Genomic DNA, 26,984 nt, shown 5'->3' on the forward strand with positions numbered 1-26,984 from the left:
AGTGATGGCGACAGTGAAACCACACGACATGATAAAGTGTGGGTTTTTACAATCAGGCGCCAATTTATTTTTGACTTTAATCTTTTGTTTTATTTTCGGTTATTTAACAAATTACATTCTGTCGTGTCCGAATTGCCTAAATTCTTTTTCCTGGATATTTAAAACACTTAGTAGTTACTTACCGGCATATTATTGGCTAACTGTCATTAAAAATAGTTGAAAGACTGAGAAAGTTTGTAACTGTCATTACTTAACGACTGCGTAATTGGATATAATACTATTGATGACAGGATAATATCCGTTAAAATGAGAATATCCACCAATACCCTACACCTTGTCCAGGTATACGCTCCTACAACAGCTGCACAAGAAGAAGACATCAACAGGTTCTATGGTTGTTTAGAAGAAACTGTTCGCGCTATTCCGAATCGTGAACTCGTCATAATTTTAGGAGATTTTAACGCCAAAGTGGGGTCATCTAATGAAAATATTGAAGGAGTGCTGGGCAAAAATGGACTAGGACAGAGAAATGAGAATGGTGACCGTCTAGTGGAGTTCTGTGTAGAACAACATCTTACAATTACAAACACATTATATCAACATCATCCACGGAGATTATACACATGGCGCAGCCCAGATGGACGAACAAGGAATCAAATAGACTACATCCTAATAAGATCAAGATGGAAATCGTCGTCCATCAACTGTAAAACATATCCTGGCGCAGACTGTGGAAGCGATCATCAACTCTTGGTATTGAACGTTCGACTTCGTTTTAAAGTCCCCAAAAGAAGACCCCAGAGAAAAGTCATGTTTCTAAGTCCATCAAAAATCAATGACTTCCGACAAAACCTAGAAGATGCTCTTTCTTTAGACCAAGTAGATAATGACCCTGAGAGCACTTGGATCTATCTCAAAGATAAGGTAATCGAGGCTGCAAAAGACTGTGAGGCAGCGGTTTCCACTGGCCGTAAGCCATGGATATCCGATAATACGTGGACTGTGATTCAACGCAGAAAAGCACATAAAACTAGATACGGAACAAACGATGAATACAGAGCGTTATCGAGAGAAATCAGAAAACAGTGCCGCAAAGATAAAGCTGATTACATCTCTCAAATATGCAGAGAGATAGAGGAACATGGCTGTCGAAATGAACCGAGTGACTTATTCCAGAAGATCAAACTCCTTACCAGAGAGTTTAAACCTCAAACGTGGTCTGTAATAGATAAGGAAGGCAATTTAAAGACCGATACTGATGAAATATTGGAAACATGGCGAAACTACTGTGGCGAGCTATATAAAAATAACGAGGTATCAGCAGAAAATCAGTGGCATTCTGACTACCCTAGAGAACCTACTGTCTTACTCGCTGAAGTCAAAGATGCAATTAAATCACTAAAGGGAAATAAATCCCCAGGCATTGATTCAATACCATGTGAAATACTACAGTTACTAGGTGACAAAGGATTACATATCATCCATTCTATCTGTGTCGCTGTTTGGAATTCAGGAAAATGGCCATCTGATTGGTGTACCTCAATTTATATCCCACTACACAAAAAAGGAACTACTACCAGATGTGAAAACTACCGCACACTGTCACTAATAACACATGCTAGTAAAATCTTGTTGCATATCATCAAAAACAGATTAAAAACCTATCTACATTACCAAATACCTCAGGAACAAGCGGGGTTTGTAAAGGGTAAAGGTACAAGGGAACAAATCCTGAACCTGAGACAACTCATTGAAAAGTCTAGAGAATTTCAAGTACCTATGATTATATGCTTCGTTGACTACCAAAAGGCATTTGATTGTGTAAGCTGGATAAATCTGTGGTCAATTTTAATAGAAATGGGAGCACCAATGCACCTGGTGACACTTATTAAAAATCTATACCAGTCTAATATAGCGACAGTACGACTAGATCAGAAGTTCTCAAACCAATTCAAGACCGAGAGAGGTGTTAGACAAGGATGCGTGTTGTCACCTGACTTATTTAACATTTATGGTGAACATGTCATGAGGATGGTTTTAGAAGGATGGGCCGGAGGAGTAACAGTAGCTGGTAAGAAAATCTCCAATTTAAGATTTGCTGATGACACTACACTTATAGCAGCAAATGAGCAAGAAATGTTTGATCTTCTGCGAAGAGTTGAGTACGAAAGCAATAGAGTTGGTCTGAAAATCAATAAAGCTAAGACAAAAATAATGGTGGTCGACAGATTTGAGACTATTCAACTGACTAACATATTACAGGAATACCAGATAGTAAACACCTTTGTCTATCTCGGGTCTAGTATAACTAACGATGGTAACTGTGAAGCAGAAGTTCGGAGACGTATTGGTATGGCAAAAAATGCGATGAGTCGCCTAACTAAAGTTTGGAAAGACAGATCTATCTCTCAAAATATCAAGATGAGACTGGTGAATGCCCTTGTATTCTCAATATTTCTATACGGAGCAGAGACTTGGACTCTTCGCGCATGCGAGCGCCAAAAAATTGATGCCTTTGAGATGTGGTGCTGGAGAAGAATGCTGCGCATACCTTGGACAGCTCATAGGACAAACGTTTCCATTCTAAACCAACTCAATATTAAAAAAAGGCTGTCCACAATATGTCTGCAACGAATTCTGCAATTCTTTGGTCACGTAGTTCGCAGAGGTGACGACAGTTTGGAGAGATTAATTGTTTCTGGAAACGTTCCGGGGAGAAGATCAAGAGGACGATCACCAACTAGATGGTCTGACCAAATAAAGCATTCAGCTGGAAACTCATTCTGCGCAGCTCTTAGAGCAGCTGAAGATAGAGACCAATGGAGAAACATTGTTAGGAATATTGGAAGAAATCACGATCCTCAGTAATGGGGAAACGACAGGAGAGAGAGTCATAAACAGCAAGTTTGTATTTTCATTAATTTCCTTTTACTCTCATAAAACATTTATTATGAATAATAAATTATATGTTAACGAATATAAATTACCCTTTGGTCATTTACGAGTCTTATAAATTCTTCTTCCTCTTCGTTCTTGGCTCAACAATTCGTACGTCAGTCTTAGCCGCGTTCACTATTTTCCTCCACTCTTTCCGATCTTGTGCAATAATCTCCAATTATTGTACCCCCATCTTCCGTAGATCACATGCCAGTGTCGACCTGGAATGAAAAATAGACCGCCATTCCAGTCATCTGGACTGGATTGATCACTGGTATTGGCACATAAGAGTGCAAGTTATGAAGGAATAATGCGGACCGAGCATTAATTTTAAATATTTATTTATTCCTTATTTATACAGGGTGAGTCATGAGGAACTGTACATACTCCTACCTCGTATAGAGGCTCCTATGGGGAATAACAAATGACCATTAAAAGTGGCTGCTCCCGTTGTTTAATAATATACAGAGCGACTTTCGCATTTTGACAGACATTTGTATTTGTCATAATTTTTGAACGGTCGGATCGATGTGTCTCTTATTTTGGTCAATCGTTACACTCTTACCACCTAATCAACTGATTTATTCAAACTAGAAAAAAATCAGGTCCGGCTTTAAAAAGTTAGTTCGTTTGGGCCTTAGAAAAAATTTCACCATGTATATGCTTTTTGAAAACTCTAATATGAATTTTACAAATTAGACAAATAGGCAAATAAAATGGCATATTTATTTTTTCCCCACACGATTACTTAATTTTTTATAAAAAAATCAAATTTGACTATGAATTAAAAGGTTGGTAAAGTGAACCATAGATTTAAAAAAAATAACTTTAATTACAAAAATTAATTTTTTTTAAACATATATTTCATTTATGTTATCACCCAATCAACTGATTTATTCAAACTAGAAAAAAATCAGGTCCGGCTTTAAAAAATTAGTTCGTTTGGGCCTTAGAAAAAATTTCACCCTGTATACGCTTTTTGAAAACTCTAATATGAATTTTACAAATTATACAAATAGGCAATTAAAATGGCTTATTTATTTTTCCCCCACACGATTACTTAATTTTTTATAAAAAAATCAAATTTGACTATGAATAATTAAAAGTTTGGTAAAGTGAACCATAGATTTAAAAAAATTAACTTTTATTACAAAAATTCATTTTATTTGAACAAATATAAAATTTATGTTACCACCCAATCAACTGATTTATTCAAACTAGAAAAAATCAGGCCCGGATTTAAAAAAATTGTACGTTTTGGTCTTACAAAAAATTTCACCCTGTATACGCTTTTTGAAAACTCTAATATGAATTTTACAAATTAGACAAATAGGCAATTAAAATGGCATATTTATTTTTTCCCCACACAATTACTTAATTTTTTATTAAAAAATCAAATTTGTCAAGATTTGTCAAATTACATTTTTTAAGGCTATGGGTACATAATTCACAAATATTTTACGTGTATCCCTACTTTTTCTGTCTTTACACGGCAAATTACGTTTAGTAAAATTCACACTGGTATGGATATGTAAACATTACTAGAATGTCATTCTACTTGAAAATGTCATCATTAATTTAAAGAGATGGCTTTTGAATGTTCTTGGATAACTGTTATTTTTATAATTGCAAATTATTAATTCAGTTAATAATTGTGATAATTTTTTCACTAACTATGTATTCAGTGATTGTAATAATTTATTTGTACAACAAAAACTAATACTCAATCGAGAAAAGAGGAAAAGTGTTAAAGTGATTTTTTAATAATATATTGTTATGGAACGCTTACAGTTTTGAACATCTTTAACAACAAAATACTTGGATCACAGAATATATTATCCTGATGAATTCTCTGCTTGGATCTTCCACAAATAATACACAATAAATAACTTTTTATTAAGTTCACGTCTTACATCAATTATTTATCAAATATACTATATATCAATAATATTTAATCAATACCTCAAAATATTCCCGATGCAATGTCAAATATTTAAAATTGTCACTGATTGTCAGTGTCTGACTGACAATATAATATGCTGACAATATTATATTCGGCTGAGTGCGTCGTAAGACAAAGATAGATTTGGAAAATATTACCACGGCATTGTGTTCATTTTTGGTGAACGTCAAATAAAATACGAAACGTCAGACCGCGTATTTTAAATTTAAGAAATATTTTCCAAAAATTTAATATTTCTAAACTAGACATTACGCTTTCGAGGTGTGAACAGTTTCTGTTTTGCAGCAGTTAAAGTTTGCCACTAGTTTAGGGTCTTAACCTAGCTAACAACCGCCGGTGTTGTTGCTTAAGTGTTTGCATATAGGTAAGTTGAGCATTTTTGCTTATATTTTTTTTTTTCAAGCGGCTTTCTTTTATGCTGTTTTGCTTGCTCTTTTTATTTCTTTTTGCTTTCTAGTTATTAATACTTCATTGACTGGTTTTTTCTTACAATGAGTGAGGAAAAGGGGGGCTCAGTCCCCCCTTATCCTGATACTTCTTCTCCGGCTAAAATTGCAATGACTAATAATTCCGAAAAAAATCAAAATCAGACTTCCGACAATAATTCTCAGGAAGAAAAAAAGGTTAATACATACTCCGAAAAAGATCATGGACCTTTTGTAGTATATCTTGAATCTACAAATATACCGAATATAAAAATTGGCACATTCAATACAATTAAAATAGCTCGAGATATATTCAACCTCAAACTTAATGACGTTAAAAAAATAGATAGTAAAGGGCTCAATAGAGTTTCAGTTGAATTTGCCAATTTTCACTCGGCTAACATGCTACTTAAGAACACTCAACTTCTAAATCAGGGATACAAGATATATATACCTTTTAACTTCGTAACCTGCAAAGGTATCGTCAGACAGATTGATACAGATATTGATGAAAAAGAACTTCTTCGGTGTTGCGATACAGGAAATGACATTGAAATTTTACATATAAAAAGATTAAATAGAAGAGTAATTAAAGATGGAGTAACTTCTTATGAACCCACAGGTACGACACTATTTACATTTCGAGGCGTTCTTATGCCCAAAACTGTGTTTTTTTATGGCATACCAAGACTAGTGGACACATATATTGCCCCAGTGACACAGTGCTATAACTGTCTTAGATTTGGCCACACAAAAACAAACTGTAAAGGGAAAGAAAGATGTTTTAATTGCGGGGAAAACAAACATGAAGACGTATGCATGACAAAATGTTTTTACTGCAAGGACTCTCACAAATCTATTGACAAGAGCTGCCCAGAATATACAAGACAAAAGAATATTAAAGAACTGATGGCGTATGAAAATTTGACATTTTTTGAGGCAAGTGAAGCTATTCCAAAATCATACATCTCAAATAATAAATTTATTTATAACCCGAGAGATTTTCCAAATTTTAAAAATAACAGCAGGCCATTAGAAAATACTCCAAGTACCAGTACAAATAATTCTAACACCATAGAACCATCGCAACGAAGAACAAACAATTTTAGATCATCTACAGTAAAACGTTCCTTTCAACAGGTGGTTCTGAATTCCGACAACAAACGGAGAGTCGTGCAAAAACGTCAAGATAAGCAACCAAATGAAAAAAGTATATATACACAGCAATTAAGACCAGAAAAGCCAACCTCTTCCCCCACTAGCTCATTTTCTCGTTCAGAACCTTTCAAATCAAGAACCTCAGCTAATTTATCACAAAACTCCAATCAAGCCTGGCAATCCAGTGCATCGCAAAACTTTCAAAATATTGATACCTTTTCTTCAAATGACTTTTTAAACTCATGCTTAAATTTTATTAGTAATACATCATCAGAAAACTTAAATTTACTTAAAAACCATTTATTTTCCCGATTAAACGTAGAGTCCTATATGGACCAAGAGGATAAATCTGATTCTGATTTTAATTAATTAAACATATATCAAATCACATAATCATGAATTCAAAAAAGAAATTAAAAATTATTCAGTGGAATATTAGAAGTATTAAATCAAACAGGGAAAACATAACGAACTTAATTTTCAAAGAAGACCCTGACATAATTGCTATTAATGAAACTTGGCTTAAACAAGATTTTAATTTTTCTTTGAAGTATTATAATGTTGTCAGACAGGACAGAGATGACGGATATGGTGGAGTAGCTACTTGTATCAAGAAATCTATTATTTTTTCTACAATTCAGAAATACAACTCAGACCAAATCCAATACATAACAACAAAAATTGGTAACTTATACATAATAAACATTTACTCCAATACAAATAATGCCATAACTCTTCCTTTCTTGAGCTCAACAATAGAAAACATACCTACAGAAAACTTAATTATACTAGGTGATCTAAACTCTCACCATCCCCTATGGGATAAATGTCCTACCAATAAGGGAGGAAAAAATATTTATGATTTTATTTTTGATAAAGAATTAATTATCCTAAATGATGGGTCAGCAACATTGTTTCAACCTCCTAATAATAATCTTAGCGCTGTAGATCTAGCCATAGCAAGTAATAATATGGCTCTATGTTCTACTTGGGGTGTCATACAAGATTGTGGAAATAGCAACCATTTCCCCACCTTTGTCATAATAAACAACTGTGAGTTTAACAAAAATGATAGCATCTATACACAAACATACAAAATGAGAAATATTAAAAGAGCAGACTGGTATACATTCCACACTGGGATGATAACAGGAATGCTTGATTTACCGGTAAACTCTAATTACAATGAGTTTTTGGAGGTAGTTAATCAAGTAGCAGATAACTCAATTCCCTATAAAAACTGTAGAACACAGGGTAAACCTTCAAATCCGTGGTGGGATGAAGAATGTTCACTTTGGATTAAAAGCCGCAAACAGGCAATTCAAAACTTTAAACAATCTGTTTCCTTAGAGAACTATATAAACGCTAAACGTATAATCGCCCAAACTAAACGAAACCTCAGAATTAAAAAAAGAAATAAATTCATAAACTTCTGTGAATCATTAAATAAGGAATCTAACACTACCTATGTCTGGAATAAAGTTAAAAAATTCTCAAATAACAAAAATTACGGCCAGACATTTCATAACCCAGCAGATAACATTAAAACAGAAATTCTACAGAACATGTCTGCAGTTTTTATTGATCCAAATTTTGAGCTTGACGATATAAACGAGCAAGTTTCCCCTTTTACAATCTGGGAACTTAACAATGCTGTAAATAATAAAAAAAATTCGGCACCAGGTATGGACGACATTCCTTACCTTATGATAAAACATCTACCACTACAAGCTAAACATTTTCTGTTGAATATCTACAATAATTGTCTAAATGGTGACAACCTTCCTGAAGATTGGAAAAACCATAATGTTATAAATATCTTAAAGCCACACAAAAATCCACTCTTGGCCAGTAGTTTCAGACCAATAGTTTTATCCTCATGTGTGCTTAAAACATTAGAAATATTAATCAAGAATCGCCTAGATTGGTCCTTAGAACATAACTGTTCATTCACCAACCATCAGACAGGTTTTAGAAAAGGAAGAGGCACTGCTGACAACTTGACCCTCCTTCATTCCACAATTGTGGAAGCCTTTGAATCCTCCCAATCGGTTTTGGCCATCTTTCTTGATATCAAAGCAGCATATGATAATGTCAATATATACAAACTTTATAGTAAACTAAAACTTCGAAATATTCCATCTGCAATAAATAATATTGTGTTCAAAATTTTACAGAACAGACTTTTATATTCAAGATCTAATGATGGTGACTTTTTGGGACCTTTCATGGCAACCAAGGGGCTACCTCAAGGTTCTCCCTTAAGTACCATTTTGTTTAATATTTATATAGCAGAATTGTTTTGTATTAGCAATAATGAAGTTAAAATATGTGGATATGCAGACGACTTGGTTTTGTATATTAAGGGATATGATATCCAAAGCATGGTAAGTAAAATAAACAAAGAATTGGAAAACACATTACACTGGCTTGCAGAACATGACTTGTCCTTATCCAAAGACAAATGTGAAGCTGTATGGTTCACAAAGGGTAGGCGAAGAGATAATCTAACAGAAATCAAAATCAACAACACAGCCATTCCTCTAAAAAATGAAGTGAAATTTCTAGGCATAATTTTTCATAAGCATCTATCATGGGACTTACATGTTGACAATATTATACTCAAGGCAAAGAAAAATATTAACATCCTACGTGCAATATGTAGAGTCTGGTGGGGAGCTGACCCACGAACACTCCTAATGGTTTTTAATGCCTTGATCAGATCTCATCTCGATTATGGTTCCTTCCTATTCAACCCAATATCACAAAAATGCAACAACAAACTCAATGCAGTATTTTTTGAGGGACTTAAGATATGTTTGGGGTGCATGAAGTCTACACCAAATTTGGCAATCTTGGCAGAGTCTGCCCAAATGGACCTAGAACATAGAAGATTATTGTTAGCCTCTAAATTTTTAAGTAAAATCATCATTATTGAGAATCATCCCATAATATTACTCCTAATTGAAATACGTAAAAGACTTATAAACAAACCTAATTTTTATACAAGGCATAATGTACCATACTTGGTTTCGGCATTAGAATATTTTTTTCCATATTTTAAAAAAATATACAAAAGCCCAAATTTTCCATGCTATGAATTAGACTATGATACACTAATGAATCCACTTCCAATTCTAAATTGTAATATCAAAAAATATGACCCGATGATTAAAGAAAAATTCCTTATGACTACTGAACAATATGGAAAAGACCATACCTTTATATATACTGATGCCTCAAAAAACAAAGAAAGGGTAGGTTTTGGGATATGCATCCCGAGTATTGAATATAATTTCTCCTCAAGACTTCCTGGAGCTCTAAGCATAAGCAAAGCAGAGAGTATAGCAATACATCAAGCGGTGGAAGTCGCAACTACAAAACATCTAAAGAAAGCTATAATATTTTCTGATTCGCTCAATGCAATAACCAATATTAAAACATGTAACATATCTGCTTCAGCAGATATAAGGGCCCTAAAAACAAAGAAACTTATATCTTCAGCCAATGAGAATGGTACCAAAATTCTCCTTTCCTGGATACCTGGACACTCTAATATATTTGGTAACACCCAGGCTGACATACTGGCAAAAATAGGAAGAGACCTGAATGTACCCATGGAAGTACAACTGAATTCCCAGGATGCCCTATCAGTCATCAGAGGAAAAATTACAAAAGAGTACCAAGAAAAATGGAAATCTTTAGTCCAGAAGAAGACTTCGCAATACAAAACAATTCAAGACTTCTTTCCTACAAAACCTTGGTATTCAAATTTTCCATATAGAAATAGAAGACACACTACCACCATCATTAGAATGCGCACAGGCCATTGTTTAACAAAACAACATCTGTATAAAATGAATATAAAAGATAATCCTTTTTGTGAATGTGGTCGTCTCGAGGATCTAAACCACATCTTTTTTGAATGCCCGATTAATGTGATTCCTAATTTTGATATATACACAAAATTTATTTCCATGAACTTCAAAACACCGCTCTCTATATACAATATTCTAAGTTCCTTAACGGAAGAATCAGTCAATGTAATTATGCGTTTTCTTGCAATTAACCAAATAAGCTTATAAACTGCAATGCGTTTTCTAGCAATTAACAAAATAAGCTTACAAATTGCAAGGCTCAACTGTTTATATGTATCCGTGTTATATTATGTTGCTATTTGTCATTTAATTTATGTTTTAATTTTTAATCATACTTAACCTGACCCAATTAATCTCATTTAATTATAATCATCACACCTCATCAAAAGCTTCCTTACAAGAACATAGTCAGCGATTTTGGTATGGCTTAGAACCAGACTACGTCAAGATCGCTTATAAATCGTGCTGGTAATCGCCTTGCAGCGAAACCAAAAACAAAAAAGAAGAAGAAGAAGAATTGTGTTCATTTTTTTCGAATCCTGGAAAAACCAATAAATATTTTTGAAAAATTTAAACGCAGAATGAAAGATTAAATTATTACCGAGGGCAGAAAGTCCCTTAGAATAATTAAAACATTATTTTGAATGAGATATTTGAAATTAAAAATCACACTAAATTTTCTCTTAGTTTTTCACACCTGTAACTTATTTAAATAAACATTATATAAGTTCTCAGGGACTTTCGGCCCTCGCTAATAACGTAATCTTTCATTCTGCGTTTAAATTTTTCAAAAATACTTATTAGTTTTCTCAGGATTCGAAAAAAATGAATCCCCATTTGAATAGCATTGCAGCCGAAAATACGTACCGATCCTCTTAACCTAAAAATGAAAACAAAATGAAATCACGGTTTAACTCACTACAACTCTGTTCCATTTTAATATTTTTTTTCTGAAATTTTTACAGCACATATCTCTTACCATTGTAAAGACTATGAAAATTGTTGTAGACTTTCAGTCTTCTTCTCGTAAAAGTTATGAATTTTTAAAAATAAAAGGTGCAGATTCGTGAATTGTAAAGTTAAATCGCAAAAATTAAGTGAAAAAATTTAAAATTTATCTATTTGATCACGTCTATTTTAAACTATAGAGTCCAAAGAGAAGTGTTATGGGGAGTTTTAGATGTAGACGTGTTATAGAAAAAAAAAATGGTGAAACTTTCAATTCTAAGAAAAACGTGTAATTTTTTTATTTTTATGGTAAAATTGCGATTTTGACAAATTTGATTTTCTAATAAAAAATTAAGTAATCGTGTGGGGAAAAATAAATATGCCATTTTAATTGCCTATTTGTCTAATTTGTAAAATTCATATTAGAGTTTTCAAAAAGCGTATACAGAGTGAAATTTTTTATAAGACCAAAACGAACTAATTTTTTAAAGCCGGGCCTGATTTTTTCTAGTTTGAATAAATCAGTTGATTGGGTGGTAACATAAAGTAAATATTTGTTTAAAAAAAATTAATTTTTGTAACGAAAGTTATTTTTTTTTAAAATCTGGTTCATGTTACCAAACTTTTAATTCATAGTCAAATTTGATTTTTTTATAAAAAATTAAGTAATCGTGTGGGGAAAAAATAAATATGCCATTTTAATTGACCATTAGTCTAATTTTTAAAATTCATTTTAGAGTTTTCAAAAAGCGTATACAGGGTGAAATTTTTCCTAAGACCCAAAAGAACTAATTTTTTAAAGCCGGACCTGATTTTTTTCTAGTTTGAATAAATCAGTTGATTAGGTGGTAATAGTGTAACGATTGACCAAAATAAGAGACACATCGATCCGACCGTTCAAAAATTATGACAAATACAAATGTCTGTCAAAATGCGAAAGTCGCCCTGTATAATATTAAACAATGGGAGCAGACACTTGTTAATGGTCATTTGTTATTCCCCATAGGGGCCTCTATGCGAGGTAGGAGTATGTACAGTTCCTCATGACTCACCCTGTATAGTGTGTTCATTTCAAACTGATTTCGAAATAAAATTGTAATAACTCGTTAAATACCCTGTATAGTGCTGTCATACTTCAAATTGTAAGATCAAGGATTACGAGAGGAATGTAAATATGAGAAAATATACAGGCTGTCCTATTTAAAAAATTGTATTTTTGCTTTATCATGTAGATATTAATCACTATGTAGAATTCTGCATATTATCCAAGCCTGGACAATATTATTATCGACTTAGGTCACACTAAAACTCACCCTGTAGATTTTGAAACATAAAGGCTCCATGATGATGGGAAATACATAATTACAGTCTGCTAATAAAAAATTTGTTCATCCCTGTAAAATGTGTATAGGCATTCTTTATAGCGAACCATTAGCGCCATTAATATCAAATGTCTAATAACACATACACGGATAGCACATTCATGTCATTATGCAAATACATGGCTATATTAAAATTAAAATATGCAGATTATTTCATTGTTTCCTCTGAGACTTATCTCCCAGACGAGCGTGTCGACCATGAACTTGTTAATGATTTTTGTATTTGATATCAAACGAGTGCAGCCTGAAGTTGAAGTATTTGGCGTTGATAAAACACCTCGTTTAAGTCGATAACTTGATAGGTGTTTCCTTTCTTTTCTGATATTTCATAATTTACATGCACTGCGTAATGGCTATTTGGAAGCTTAATGCATTTTATAATATTCAATAATCGATCGCTTTTAAAGAAAACAATTTCAGTTCCTACTTAAACATTAAAATTGATTTCTAGGGGAGTGCAATTAGAACGAAAACATGCATTGTTTCGGAAAAATTCAAACAAGCTTATATTTTTCTAAAACCTTTTTTGTTAGTTTATATACATGTTATGGTAACCACATGGAAAACTTTTTTATTATCAATTTTACGAAAAAAAGTTATTCTTAATAAAATGCTCTGGATAGTCAAAAATCTTAAACTCAACCATCAGATATCAAATTTTATCAATTTTATACGAGTTATGTCAAAAACATGAATTTGGTTAATGAGTGAAGTACCTTTATATTCCAGAATATCAAAAAATGCTATTATGAAAAGTTGTTTGAAATTCGAAACTATGTCTAAATATACAGTTACATCATTCTAATCGAAAAAAAATTCAATTTTTTCTCAAATTACGGATACTCATCATTTTATTACAATTATGATAACTATTTTATTATCACTTTTACGAAAAAAAAAAAAAATATTCTTCATAAAATGCTCTCCCTGGTCTAAAATGTAAGATACAATCATCAGATATCAAACTTTTTTAATTTTATACGAGGTATGTAAAAAATATGAATTTTTCTTAAGAGTTAAGTGCCTTTATTATTCACAATGTTTTAATTGAAGGATGTAATTTGTACACTAAAACAAATTTTTTAATTCCAAACAACTTTTCTTAATAACAATTTTCGATATTGTGAAATGTAAAGGTACTTTACTCTTGAGTGAAATTCATATTTTTTGACATACCTCGTATAACATTAATTAAATTTGATATTTGATGATTGCATCTTAGATTATATAGGTACGATGCAGAGTATTTTATAAAGATTAATTTTTTTTCGTAAAACTGATAATAAAAAAGTTATCAATAGGTTCCAAGTTACGCAGACATACTGTATAAGAGCTAAAAAAAATTTTTTGGTGAACATTTATTATTGTTGAAGTTTATTATTAAATTTATTTTAGGTAAGTTTTACAGAAAAAAGTTTTGATCACTTTGTATAAACATTTTTTTAGCTGGTAATTTTCGGTTTTTGTTATTATATATTTTATATTATTTAATTTTATTATTTAATATTATTTTTATCTTTCTTAATTTTCTTAAAAAGAAATAGTTTATTTCATTTCTAAAGTAAAATAATTCAGTGCATTTTAAAGATTACATCCTAAGCTTTAAAAAAGCACTTATAAAACTGTAATAGATCTGAAATAATAGATCTGTTCAAACTTGAGGTGGTGGTAATTCTATAAAACTACGAAGATTTCAAAAATTACAATTAATTGTAGTAATTAAGAATTAATTTTTGAGACGTCATATCATTTGAATTAAATTTTTGAGATTTTTTTTGAATGAAACATCATTTAGTAAGATGCTTGAAAGGTAAGTTGTGCAAAATTGAGAGTTTTTGTATTAGTTACACATTTTTAAATCATTTTTAAACAAAATTCATGTAAGGCTCACTTTCCGCCCACACCGTACTTATGCCCATACATTTTATTTCTTTCTATTATAACCATAAGATAGCTTAATTATTCTTCTTTCATGTTCAATTTGTAAAATTTTATTTGATCAATTAGTTAAAGAATTACATTAAAATAACTCAACCGTGCACTTCGACATACGTTAGTTTACAGTGCGCCAATGTTTGTGAGAAGGGTGACTTTAGCGTTATAAATAAAAAATTATAGAAGATACAGATTTAATTTTAGAAAATTCTTTATATAAGGTGTTTTTTTGTAAAATTTTCTGAATTTTTCAATGGTCAAGTCAGTTTTTGTCTAAAATTTATATTTTCGGAGTTATTTAAAAAATCATCTAATTTCGTAGTTCATTTGTTTAATAAAAAATGAAGCACCCACTTCTCGAGTAGAACTTTTTGATATGTTGTTTATTTAACATTTCATAATAAAATTACACAAAGTTCTATCTTGTTTGATTTTTTCCGAAGTGAAAATTTATATGCACTCCCCTATTCAATATAGAATCAGTATAGAATCAATATTAGTCCATTGGTGAGACCGCTCCAGTCTGGAAAAATTTCTGATTTGGTTTCTTTCTGGATTCCTGTTCAAAAATATCTCCTTTAAACAAATCTGAAGGGTGCCGGCCGGAATTTTTGGGCAGAAATTGTTTAACAATTTTTTTTAAACAAATACAAAACATCATCTTTTTTTTGCTCCGGAACATATATTTTTAAGTTTTGTGGGTCATTATAAACAAGAAAGGTCTCTTGTAAATTTTCTCAAAAATTGATAGTTTTCGAGATATACGCGATTTAAAATCTGAAAAATGCGAAAATACGCATTTTCGAGGCCTCAAATCTCATATTTAAATTAGCATTTTTGAGGTTGCCAGGTACTTAAATTGAAGTTTAAACATTCAGCTTCAAGATTCTGAAGAATGATTGCGTCTAACCTTAATTTAAACCGTCGTTTTTTAATTGTTAAATATGCATGTCCATCCGATTATTTTGCCGGTGCGGCGCACTCTATTTCAAAAATCTCCAATTTTCCTCCGATAGATATTTTTTCTAGATTCTTTGGGATATTCTAAATAAAATAAGTTTCTTGACATTTTTTTCAAAAAATAATAGTTTTAAAGTTATAAGCGATTTAAAATCCAAAAATGCGTTTTTTGGCATTTTTCGCTATAACTGACAATGATAATACTACATTAAACATGCCACAAGAAAACAGTTTCAGTATATTAACGGTATATTATAAACGGTAAAAAAATTATATGATTTTAAGAATTCCCTATTTTAGAATCAATTAAAAATAAAAAAATAAAATATTACGTATTAAATAAAAGCGTATGCTTCATTTTTCTTATTCCTGTCGGAATATTCTCTACTCTTCACCTTCCATAATGGCGGCAAAGATTTGTATAAGTCTATAAATTCAGTTAAGATTGTTTTGAAACACTTCTTATGCCGCTCATTTCGTCTGGTCTTGGTCTATCCACCTCGAAAACTTTTGCGGAACTGAAGAACGGACTGAACTGCCGGCCACACGTTCAAGTAAAACTGTAGAACCTAAAACTGCACAGGTAAAATCTTCAGCATGTCGACGAGAGTACAGTCCGCGCTTGGAGGTCTGCGTGCGATACAGTCTTGCCGTCCATACACACGCTCTTACCTGCACAAACGAGTCTCTGCAGGCATGTTCTCAGGCAAGACGGTGTGTGTAGCCGGGCTATTAGAACAGGGAGCGCAAACCAGCACTCTAAATTGACGATTTTCGACTCTATTTGGAGTCATCATCAAAGAGGGGTAGGTTTGCTGCTCTCTGCCCGAAGTGACAAAACTACGAAAGCTTATCCCCGCATTGCAACTGACGTTTATAGAGTAGGTGACTACTCACAGCAGTACGAAAGCTTATCCCCGCATTGCAACTGACGTTTATGGAGTAGGTGACTACTCACAGCAGTCACCTACTCCATAAACGTCAGTTGCAATGCGGGGATAAGCTTTCGTAGTTTTGTCACTTCGGGCAGAGAGCAGTAAATCTACGTCTCTCTGACGATGCCTCCAAATAGAGTCGAAAATCGTCGATTTAGAGTGCTGGTTTGAGCTCTCTGTTTTAAGTGAAAAATAAGACGGTTTTGCCTTCGCATTGCAACTGAATAAAAATGGAATTTTTATTTTATAGAATTTTATTTTATTTAGCGTATGGCTTAAGTACATCACAGAATATATTTAGATTTATGCATTATACAGGGTGGTCAAGCTCCTTGATAGTCCGAGCCATTTTTCAAAATTTGGAATTTTTCGCGAGCCGCAATTATTGAAAAAATGTAAAAAAGTATTAAATTTTTCTCCCAGTGTTTGGATTTCACGAATTTTAAAGTGAAATAAAAATGGTTGTTTCAAATATGCAAATGATTCTACAAGCAGCTTTTACTAGGCCAGGATACTTCGATTCCTCATCATCCTTCCATCCTCTGTCTTCCTCTGATATTACCTCATGACCTGCCAATCTTATCTTAGCTTTTATTATGTCTGACCAAGTTTTCAGTACCATACACAGTCACCAATTCAGTTTTGCGGCGCCTTCTACACCATCCTGTCAATTCATCTCTTTGAGATACCAGATCTCTTCAAATACCAGCAGCTTATTTATTTCCCACTGATGTATAGCTTATGCTTTTACTTCCATATGTAAGAATTGGGTGAATAATAATTGGCATGTACAGTCTTAATTTATATTAAAAAAAAACAAGTAAAATCCTTTATAAAAGGTATATTTATTAAAATTCCCTAAAAAGGGCTCCATCACAGAACTATTTTTCGATCTGATAACAGATCATCATCAGTGCTGACAAGATGTTGACATGCTAACCACCAAAATTCAAAAATATTCGGGTAAAAACCCTTTAAACTTGATCCGTCATGTAAACATTGATTATAATTGTGGAATTGAACATGGATGCACAAAATATCACATGTAATCTGCTCAGGGTACCATTTGAGCCCAAATTGAGTTTTCACATGTTGACTAAATGATGGCTGCCATTGAGAGCCACAAATAATCCTTCAAAGAGCCACACATGGCTCGCGAGCCACAGTTTGGTCACCCTTGCATTATACAATGCATCACAAACAGATGTCCAATTTTTTTTATATATTCGATTGACCCTTCGGTTGCCATTACAAAGTCTATAGAGTCGCCTGTGTATGCTCTGCGTGGGCAGTCTTGAACAATGTGTCTAATCGTCTGTCTTGCAGCACCGCCACAAGAAGGCGAGGGAAGTTTACCCCATCTGTAGAGGGAGTCGGCGCATCTTCCACAATTTGTTCGAATTCGATTAAGGGCTGCCCAAATCTTACGAGGATGTTCAAATTCGCCAGTTTTTTCTATGATGTCCAGTAGACTATGCTAATGCGGATCTGTTTTACTTTCCCAATCTTCTCTCCATCGGGCATTTAAGTCAAAGTTGGATTGCTGCAGCGCTTGAGCAGATTGTAGAGAGGCTAACCTGGATCGGAAACGGTTTCCAAGAATATCTGGGATGTCGTTGTGGACTAGAAGCTGGCGACTGTCCATTATTTTGTTATATTCTTTAACCAATGCATGTTCGTGGCGTAGGTTGGGTGGTGCTATATTACTAAGGGTAGGTAGCCATTTTGTAGGGGTGGGCTTAATTGTGCCTATTATCATACGCATAGCACGGTTTAGTTGAGTGTCGACCAGGTGGGTATGCCTGCTATTTAGCCACACTGGTGCACAGTATTCTGCCACCGGATATATCAGGCCAAGAGCAGAGGATCTTAAAGTTGATGCTGTGGACCCCCATTTAGTGCCGCAGAGGTTCTGTATTATATTGTTGCGTGTCTTCAATTTTGCTGCTGTTTTCGTCAGGTGTTCTCTGAATGTGAGCGTTCTGTCTAGAGTAACCCCAAGGTATTTCGGGTATTTATTGTGTTTCAACAGCTTGTTATTAAAATACACTCGCAATTCTCTGTTTGCCAGCTTGTTGAGATGAAAAGCTGATACTTCAGTTTTTGTAGTACTTGGTTGTAGTCTCCATTTCTTAAGGCATTCGCTGAGGATGGATAGGTCATTTGTGAGAGTGATTTCTGTAGTTTCTAAAGATTGGTGGCTTGTTGCAAGGGTCCAGTCGTCAGCATATCCAAACTTCCGAGATTCGGTTTCAGGCATGTCAGCAATATATGTAGAGGCTGAAAAGTAAAGGGGCAAGGACAGAACCCTGTGGAATTGTTAAGTTTCATCTGTCTACTCGTCTCCTTTCCCATTATGACCTGGAAGGCTCTGTTTGTCAGCATGTCAATGAGGTTAATTATCTTTCTGCAGGGAATAATACGGGCCAGTTTATATATTAATCCCTGTCTCCAAACAGTATCATATTATGCTGCTGTTAGATCTATGAATACTATTGCTGTCTTTTGTTTCTTTTGAAAACTAGCTTCTATAAAAGTTGTTAATGACAGCACTTGGTCCGTACAGCTTCGATGAGGGCGGAAGCCAGGTTCAATGGGGACGTTTTCTAGTATCCTGTGACTAATTCTGTTGAGGAGAAGCTTTTCTAATAGTTTATATATCATGCTGAGTAGAGCTATGGGGCGGTAGTTTTCTGGCTTATCGTTTGATTTTCCCGGTTTCGGAATTGCAATTATCTTTGTTCGCTTAAGTGAGAAAGGAATGTTACCTGACTGAAGTATATCATTAAAGAACATTGCAACCACTTTTTTTTATAGAACTTTTGATTTAATAAAAATCATACCGAAAGTTTAGTTTTCGGGACAGCTCCAGAAAAAAGATATTTCTATAAACGGTATTGTTTTCGATATTTTATTTTTGTAATACAATAGAATAATTTTATAGTTTTATGATAAAAAATGGTGTTAATATCTGAACTGTAGATAATGTAAAACCTATTTATCGGTACATTATATGCCCCCTTTATCTTATATACCGAGCAATAAACCTTCAGTAGATGAGTGGGCGCATTGTTTCCTTGTCCAAATTTCCGTGAATAATTTTAAACTGAACAACCACTTGGCACAGTGTCATGTCCCCTTGAAAATATATTTTATTGAAGTGAACGTGAATTATTAATAGAAGTATAATTAAAAAAACCTTAAAAATACTTTAATTTTTATTGATTAGGTCTTTCAACTCTGCTTATCGGTGATGAATAATGAGATTACTTTTAGGAGATCATATCTATCGATTTTGTCGTTAACGGGATTTTTTCTAAGGGTGTTTAACCTAAACGAGTATTGATCTTGTCTACCGGGAAATATTAATATTCATTTCAATATTGGAAAATACGATACCAAGAAGTAATGGTTTTCTAAATGGGTGTACTTAAGGCCGTAAATCGCATTAAATAGAAATACATACACTATAAACTATTCAGATGTACACACTTCACCTTCCAGATTCTAGATCATCATCTGTTAATGAATTACTGTTAATAAACAGTTAAAAATTCTTCATATTTAAAATAAAGGCCTTAAGCTTTCATTAGAATCTATGGAAATTAATAAATTAAAAAAATATATAGATATACTTAATTCAGAATGACTAACTTAGACAAACAGCCCTCACTCCTAAACCTATTCAGTTAGAGACTTTAAAACTTTAAAGTGTAGACACATTAGTAAAATTAAATACTGTGATAAAATACATCACTTTTTAATATTAAACTAGAACTAAGTTTACTTTATTTACAACATAAATATGGTTCGTAGGACCAATAGGTAAATGAGCTTACGACCCACAAATCTAAGTAAACGTGTCAAAACGAAATAAACATTTAATGCAATTTTATGACGAAAACGATAGAACAAGTAGATTATTTAACAATGATGAATTATTGATGTCAGGTCGTTAAGGTGATTACTTGTGTTTTTATATTTATTGATTTATAAAACTCTTATATTACTTTACGTAAAAGAAAGTATCGTTATGCAATATTTGAATATAGTTTAGAGTAGTACATTCTTTGATGTAGTTTTTAGAGGCCGCCAAATAGTCACATAGGCCCCCACATATTAATAAACCATTAAAAGTGCTATCATTAAAAAGGGTGTGTTTTTGAGAAAGGGTTAAATTAATCCCTATTAGGATAAATTTTATGCCTGTTTGTACAGGGGTATTCACTATATTTTGACTCCCTGTAAACTGCTTTATTTACAGAATTAGAAAAAAATGTAAAATACAAAAGTTATTCGATTTTTAATACATATATGATTTTTTGACATATAATATCGTACTAGTGACTTCATCCATTTGGGCGTGATGACGTAATCGACTATTTTTTAAATGGGACTAAGGGTCGAGTGCTAGCTCATTTGAAAGGTTATTTAATTCCCTATTCAGTAATATAAACATTAACATGATTAATTATACAGGGTGTCCAAATTTTTTTTTTAATTAAATTAATTGACACCAAAAGAAGAATTTATGTAATTTATTTAATTTAAAATACATTTGACTGCTGTTAGAAAACAGAAATAAAAGTAACAGCAGTAGAATGTATTTTGAATTAAATAAATTACATACATTCTTCTTTTTGTGTCAATTAATTTAATTAAAAATTTTTTTTGGGCACCCTGTATAATTAATCATGTTAATGTTTATATTAGTGAATAGGGAATTGAATAACCTTTCAAATGATCTAGCACTCGACCCCTATTTCCATTTAAAAAAAATAGTCGATTACGTCATCACGCCCAAACGGATGACGTCACTAGTACGATCTATATGTCAAAACATATTTTAAAAATCTAATAACTTTTGTATTTTACATTTTTTTCTAATTCTGTAAATAAGGCAGTTTAGAGGGGGGTCAAAATATAGTGAATAACCCTGTACAATACTGTACATATACATATTCAGAAAAGTTAAATTAAATTAAAAATTAAATTTCCTATCAAAATGTCGCTTTCTAAAGTAAAAATAATTCTTTTTTGACAAAAATATTTATATTAAAAAAACGAAGCAAAAAAACACGAAAAAAACAACAGATTTTTCTTTTTGCGTCATAACTCTTTTCCGCGAGATTGAAGAACTGCTATATTTTTATTTACTCGAGGACCACAATTTATTTAGCTAGTAGATTATGTCGCTATAAAAGTTTATTATTTTTGATGATTTTGTTCTATTGGCGATATAATTTTTTGCATTATAAATATAGGCTATTGATTATGTATTATAGAAAGGAACTACAACGTTAACGGGGTTTTATTATTTCATATGGTCGATGAATCTCTATATATGAAAAAACCGCGGAGTGCTACCATTTAAAGGGGTGCGTTTTTGAGAAATGGGTGAATTAGTCCCTGGGCACAGGTTACATTAGGGTGAGTTTTATGCACTTTTGGTACAAACCCTTCTACATAAAAATTGTTCCTGGTTAAATTTCCTATCTAAATATAACTTTTTAAAGTCAAAGATACTCTTTTTGACATAAATATACTCAAAAGAAAAAGCACAAAGAAACCCAAAAGAAAAAAAAATTGTTTTTTGTACCATAACTTTTGTCCACGGGGATATAGGTATAGACATTGCTTCACAGAAAAAAAAACTTACGTATTTTCTGTTTAAAATTATGTTTGGTAGAGGTCATTAGGATTACAGATTTCGAAATATGATTTTTCAAATTTCGCCACTCACAGCAATTTTGGGCAATTTTCCTTGTTATTTCGCAAATATTGTTCTGTAACTTTTTTCCACGTAACTTTAGGCAAATTTTTCTACGTACATGTAAGAGGAATAGAAATCAATTACACTTAAAGGTTCTACTGTATAATGTTGTACGACTTCTTTTAAAGAGATCTTTTTCAAAACTTTATACTTTTAACGAATTTTTATATTTTTTACGATTATTTTTTAAATTTCCCATTATAACTTTTTTTTCTACATTTAGGTATATCTTATATACCAAAAAATAAAGCTTATTCTATTTACTTTAAAATGGTGTATTATAAAAAATTCTAGGATTAATAAGATATGCTTTTTCAAAATGTAATACGACTTGCAACGATTTTTGATTTTAGGATTATTTTTTAAATTCCTCATTATAACTTTCTTATGTGATTGTGTGTTATGATTGAATCTTATTTTTTATAGGTAATACTTTGGATCCACTTGACTCGGCCGGGCAAACTTCAAAATATGAATTAATTCCAATATTTACTGTCAAAGCTTATGCACCACAAGCTTTGCTTGAAAAAATAGCATGTAAATGTACCAAAGGATGTACAAAAAACTGCGGTTGTAGGAAGATAGAAATTAGTTGTTCAATATTCTGCAAAGGGTGCATGTGCATGGGTACTAATTGTGGGCACTCTAAGATAACTGAGGTGTCAGAGGAAGGAAGAGATGGACTTTGATTTTGAAAATTATTTAAATGTCAACGTTTAAATAATTTTAACTAAAGTGATGTTTTCTAAGACTAATGTTTATGTAATTTTTATAAAAGACATAATTTTAAGTAATACAGGTAAAGAAATATCAAAGAATCACTCGATTTCCATTATGTATTTAAATATAGATGATACACCATTTTAAAGAACAGAAAGTAAGCCCTCTTTATTGAGCAATATATAGTATATTCATGTATAAGAAAAAAAAAGTTAAAATGAGAAATTTCAAAAATAATCGTAAAAAATGTAAAAAATAATATTTTTTTATATTAGATATTATATAATATATACTATATATAGTATACATACATAGTATATATAGTATATATACTATATATAATATAATATATAATATATTCTATAATAATATTATTTTATTTTTATATTATATTATAAAAAATCGTTAAAAGTAGAAAACCTTGAAAAACCATAATCTCTTTAAAAAAAGTCTTACAACGTTATACAGTAGACCATTTTTAAGGTAATTGATTTCTATTCCTATTACGTGTATACCTAAAGTTACGTAGAAAAAATTTACAGAACAATATTTGCGAAATAACAAGGAAAATTGCCCTAAATTGCTGTGAGTGGCGAACTTTGAAAAATCATATTTCGAAAATTATAAATCCTAATTACCTATACTAAACAACATTTTAAAGAATAGATATGTAGGTTTTTTTTCTGTAGAGCAATGTCTATACCTATATCCTCGTAGACAAAAGTTATGGGACAAAAAACAAAATTTCTTTCTTTTGGGTTTCTTTGTGCTTTTCTTTTGAATATATTTTTGTAAAAAAAAGTATCATTGACTTTAAAAAGTGATATTTAGATAGGAAATTTCACCAGGAACAATTTTTATGTAGATATGTTTGTACTAAAAGTGCATAGAACTCACCCTAATGTAACCTGTGCCCAGGGACTAATTCACCCATTTCTCAAAAACGCACCCCTCTAAATGGTAGCACTCCGCGGTTTTTTCATATATAGATGTCCATTGACCATAAGAAATAATAAAACACCGTTAACGTTGTAGTTCCTTTTAGCTATCTGATTTTGAATATAATCAATAGCCTAATATAAACAAGCATGTTAATCTGAATAGTTTTGCTTATGTAATATCTGATTTGCCTATGTAATATTTTGCTATCTGAATAATTTTGCTTTATAAATATCTGGTTAAGATCTATTGGCGTTTATTTTGCAGTTTCCTAGAATTAAGTATTTCTTGTTTTTTTTTGGTCAAAGCTTGGCTGTTATCTAGCTGTTACCTTTCTGTTATTCATATCCATATCCACTCCCAGTGACGCTCCCGAGAATTAGCAACGAGCCTAATTGTTTTTGTGTACGATCGGCTATTACCACCTAAAGTCACTATTTGTCCGGATAAAATAATTATCGTTCTACATTCTGGCTCCCATCTGTGGGGCCTGATCTTGGCTTTTTGGCCGTTATACTTTTTGGAGACTTCTTGCCATGAAATTTACAATAACACCGAACAAGTTTATCGATATAAAAATGAAGTTTGATGTTTTTTAGAACATTTTTCTTTAAATTTCCATATGTTTTATGTTAAAAAACAATAAATATTGTGAAAGAATTTCGCTGTGAAACGAAAACAAGAGGCGTATTTCAGTTTGTTCAGAGAGCGCCAAAAACAATCTTACTAGTTTCGTTCTTATTAGAAATCATCAGATATTGTATATATGGATATCTCTGAACAAACTAAAATAAACCGAGCCTACTAGTATCGAATCACGACAAAAAACAGCATATGGATGCCGTAGCGATATCTGTCTAAAACAATTCAAAGTTTTATTTCCGAAGAAAAATAAAACTTTTAATGAGATCCAATTTTTGGTTGCGCCTTCGTGGTTTCTATTACTTGCAAACCATAAGAATGTTGAATTAAAGAAGACTAAGGGGAGATCTATAATTTGAATCTCACTACCCGTCTATCCAACGTGGCAAAATTCCAACGAAAACATGGTCTCGATCTCGATACTCAGATAGGAGTAAAACTAATTCAAAAGAATTTCACCGTGAAACGAAGACAAGAGACGTATTATAATATGGTTTATTTTATATTTTATATGGCGTATGGTTTATTTTAGTTTCTTCAGAGATATCCATATATACAACCTCTGATGATTTCTAATGAGAATGAAACCAGTAAGATTGTTTATGCGCTCTTTGAACAAGCTGAAATATAATACGTCTCTTGATTTCGTTTGATGGCCAATTTTTTTTGTATTAGTTTTATTCTACAGGGTTGTGAAGTGGAAAACGGGCCATAGGAAACTCAATGTAAAATTCTAAACTGTTGAATTCCTGCTTCCCTAATTATTCTACATCAAAAGACATGAGAAACTATTTGTAGAGGATTGAAATCTTTATTGAAAACAATTGTTAAAATTGTTCTACGAATTAAACACATTCCAAAATTTTGTAAAATATAATAAATTTTATCAAAGTATTTGCCAAATTTATGGCACACACAGTGCAAGAATGTGTATAAGGTTGCCTTTGGTCACAATGAAGTTATTATATTAACAATATTTTGAACTGTCAGTATTTTTATTTTATCGTTTTTATTGTTTAAAAACAATAAAGTCGAAAAGATGTCCTCAGTTGAGGAGAAAGTAGTAATAATAAAGATGTTTTATTCAGTCAGTAGTTTGCGTACTGTCAGAATTAGTAACGTGTGGCCTTACTTTTACGCACTTACTATGGCAAATGTATTCTATTTTTCAAAATTTTGGACTCTGTTTAAATCGTAGAACAATTTTAACTTTTGTTTTTAATACAGATTTTAATCCTCCACAAATAGTTTCTCATGACTTAAAATAAATAAGGAAGCAGGAATTACACAATTTAGAATTTTACATCGAGTTTCCTATGGCCCGTTTTCCAATTCACCATCCGGTATATGAGTATCGAGACTAGTGATGTAACGAATGTCATTTTTTGAACATTCGCGAATACGAATGAGGATGCAAATATTCAGTTTTTGAAGTTATATGCTTTTTCTCATGCGGATATTTCAGTGCGTCACAGTTTTTCGATTTCTTTCTAACTCATTAAATTGCATGTGACAGAAGAAAACGCACGTCGCTGATTACATTTCGTCGGTGACATTTATTCTAGTTGTCAATAGATGGCGCTATAATCGAAAAAAAAATTCTTTACGAATAATATAAAATATCTACGAATATAATCACAATATATAATTTGATTTGATTTTATGCCAAATTGCAAATAAAATGTAACTGTCAGATTTAATTAAAATGTCATGTCAGTAAAATGTATATTATCACGGACTTACCTTTTTTCTATCATTTGTGACGCACTGAAAAATACTCATGAAAAGAAGCATACCTCTTTAGGCGCGATTGGGAGTGAATTCTTATTATTCTGCGCGCATGCGCACACAGACGGTATGGAGTTCGTTGCTAAATCTTTTAAGTTATGTATGTATCAGTCGAAAAAGGGTGTGGAAAGAATATATCAGTGTTTTTAGTAAATTTATTATAATTCTTGTGTCTCTGGATTTGTCTTCCTCGGGAATAAGATAGTAAGTAATATTTAAAGTATTTTTATACTTCACTTGATCTATTTGTCACTATGTCTGGAAATCTTGTAATCCGTAAAAACAAAGTTAGTATAGCTCAGTGGTAGAGCGTTCGACTAGAGATCGAAAGGTCCCCGGTTCGAATCCGTGTGTTTTCTAATTTTTTATTCATTTTTTGTATTATTTTAATAAACATTTTTGGAAAGTGTAAGTAAAAATTAGTTTAATCTTTAAATAATAAAATACAAATAAAATATATTTATTTCGTTGAAATCATATAATAGAAGTATAACTTACGTCTGTACAAAGTACACGCACATTCGTTTTTTGAATTTGTTTCTATTTTTGTAATGTTTTCTAAATTTATACTAAGAAGTTAATTGATATTTAGTGTATATCA

General features: G+C 32.0%; 1 protein-coding gene and 1 non-coding gene across 12 annotated transcripts in view; both read left to right on the forward strand.

Annotated features, from left to right (window-relative positions):
- LOC126887881 (CKLF-like MARVEL transmembrane domain-containing protein 4) overlaps positions 1 to 26,984 on the forward strand; it is a 75,807-nt gene that overhangs the window by 19,862 nt on the left and 28,961 nt on the right. The window lies entirely within an intron of this gene.
- On the forward strand, positions 26,671 to 26,746 carry Trnas-aga (transfer RNA serine (anticodon AGA)). Its single transcript has one exon. It is a non-coding gene; the product is annotated as a tRNA-Ser (tRNA).

Source organism: Diabrotica virgifera, chromosome 7, assembly GCF_917563875.1.
Source record: "Diabrotica virgifera virgifera chromosome 7, PGI_DIABVI_V3a".
NCBI classification, from domain to species: Eukaryota; Metazoa; Arthropoda; class Insecta; order Coleoptera; family Chrysomelidae; genus Diabrotica; species Diabrotica virgifera.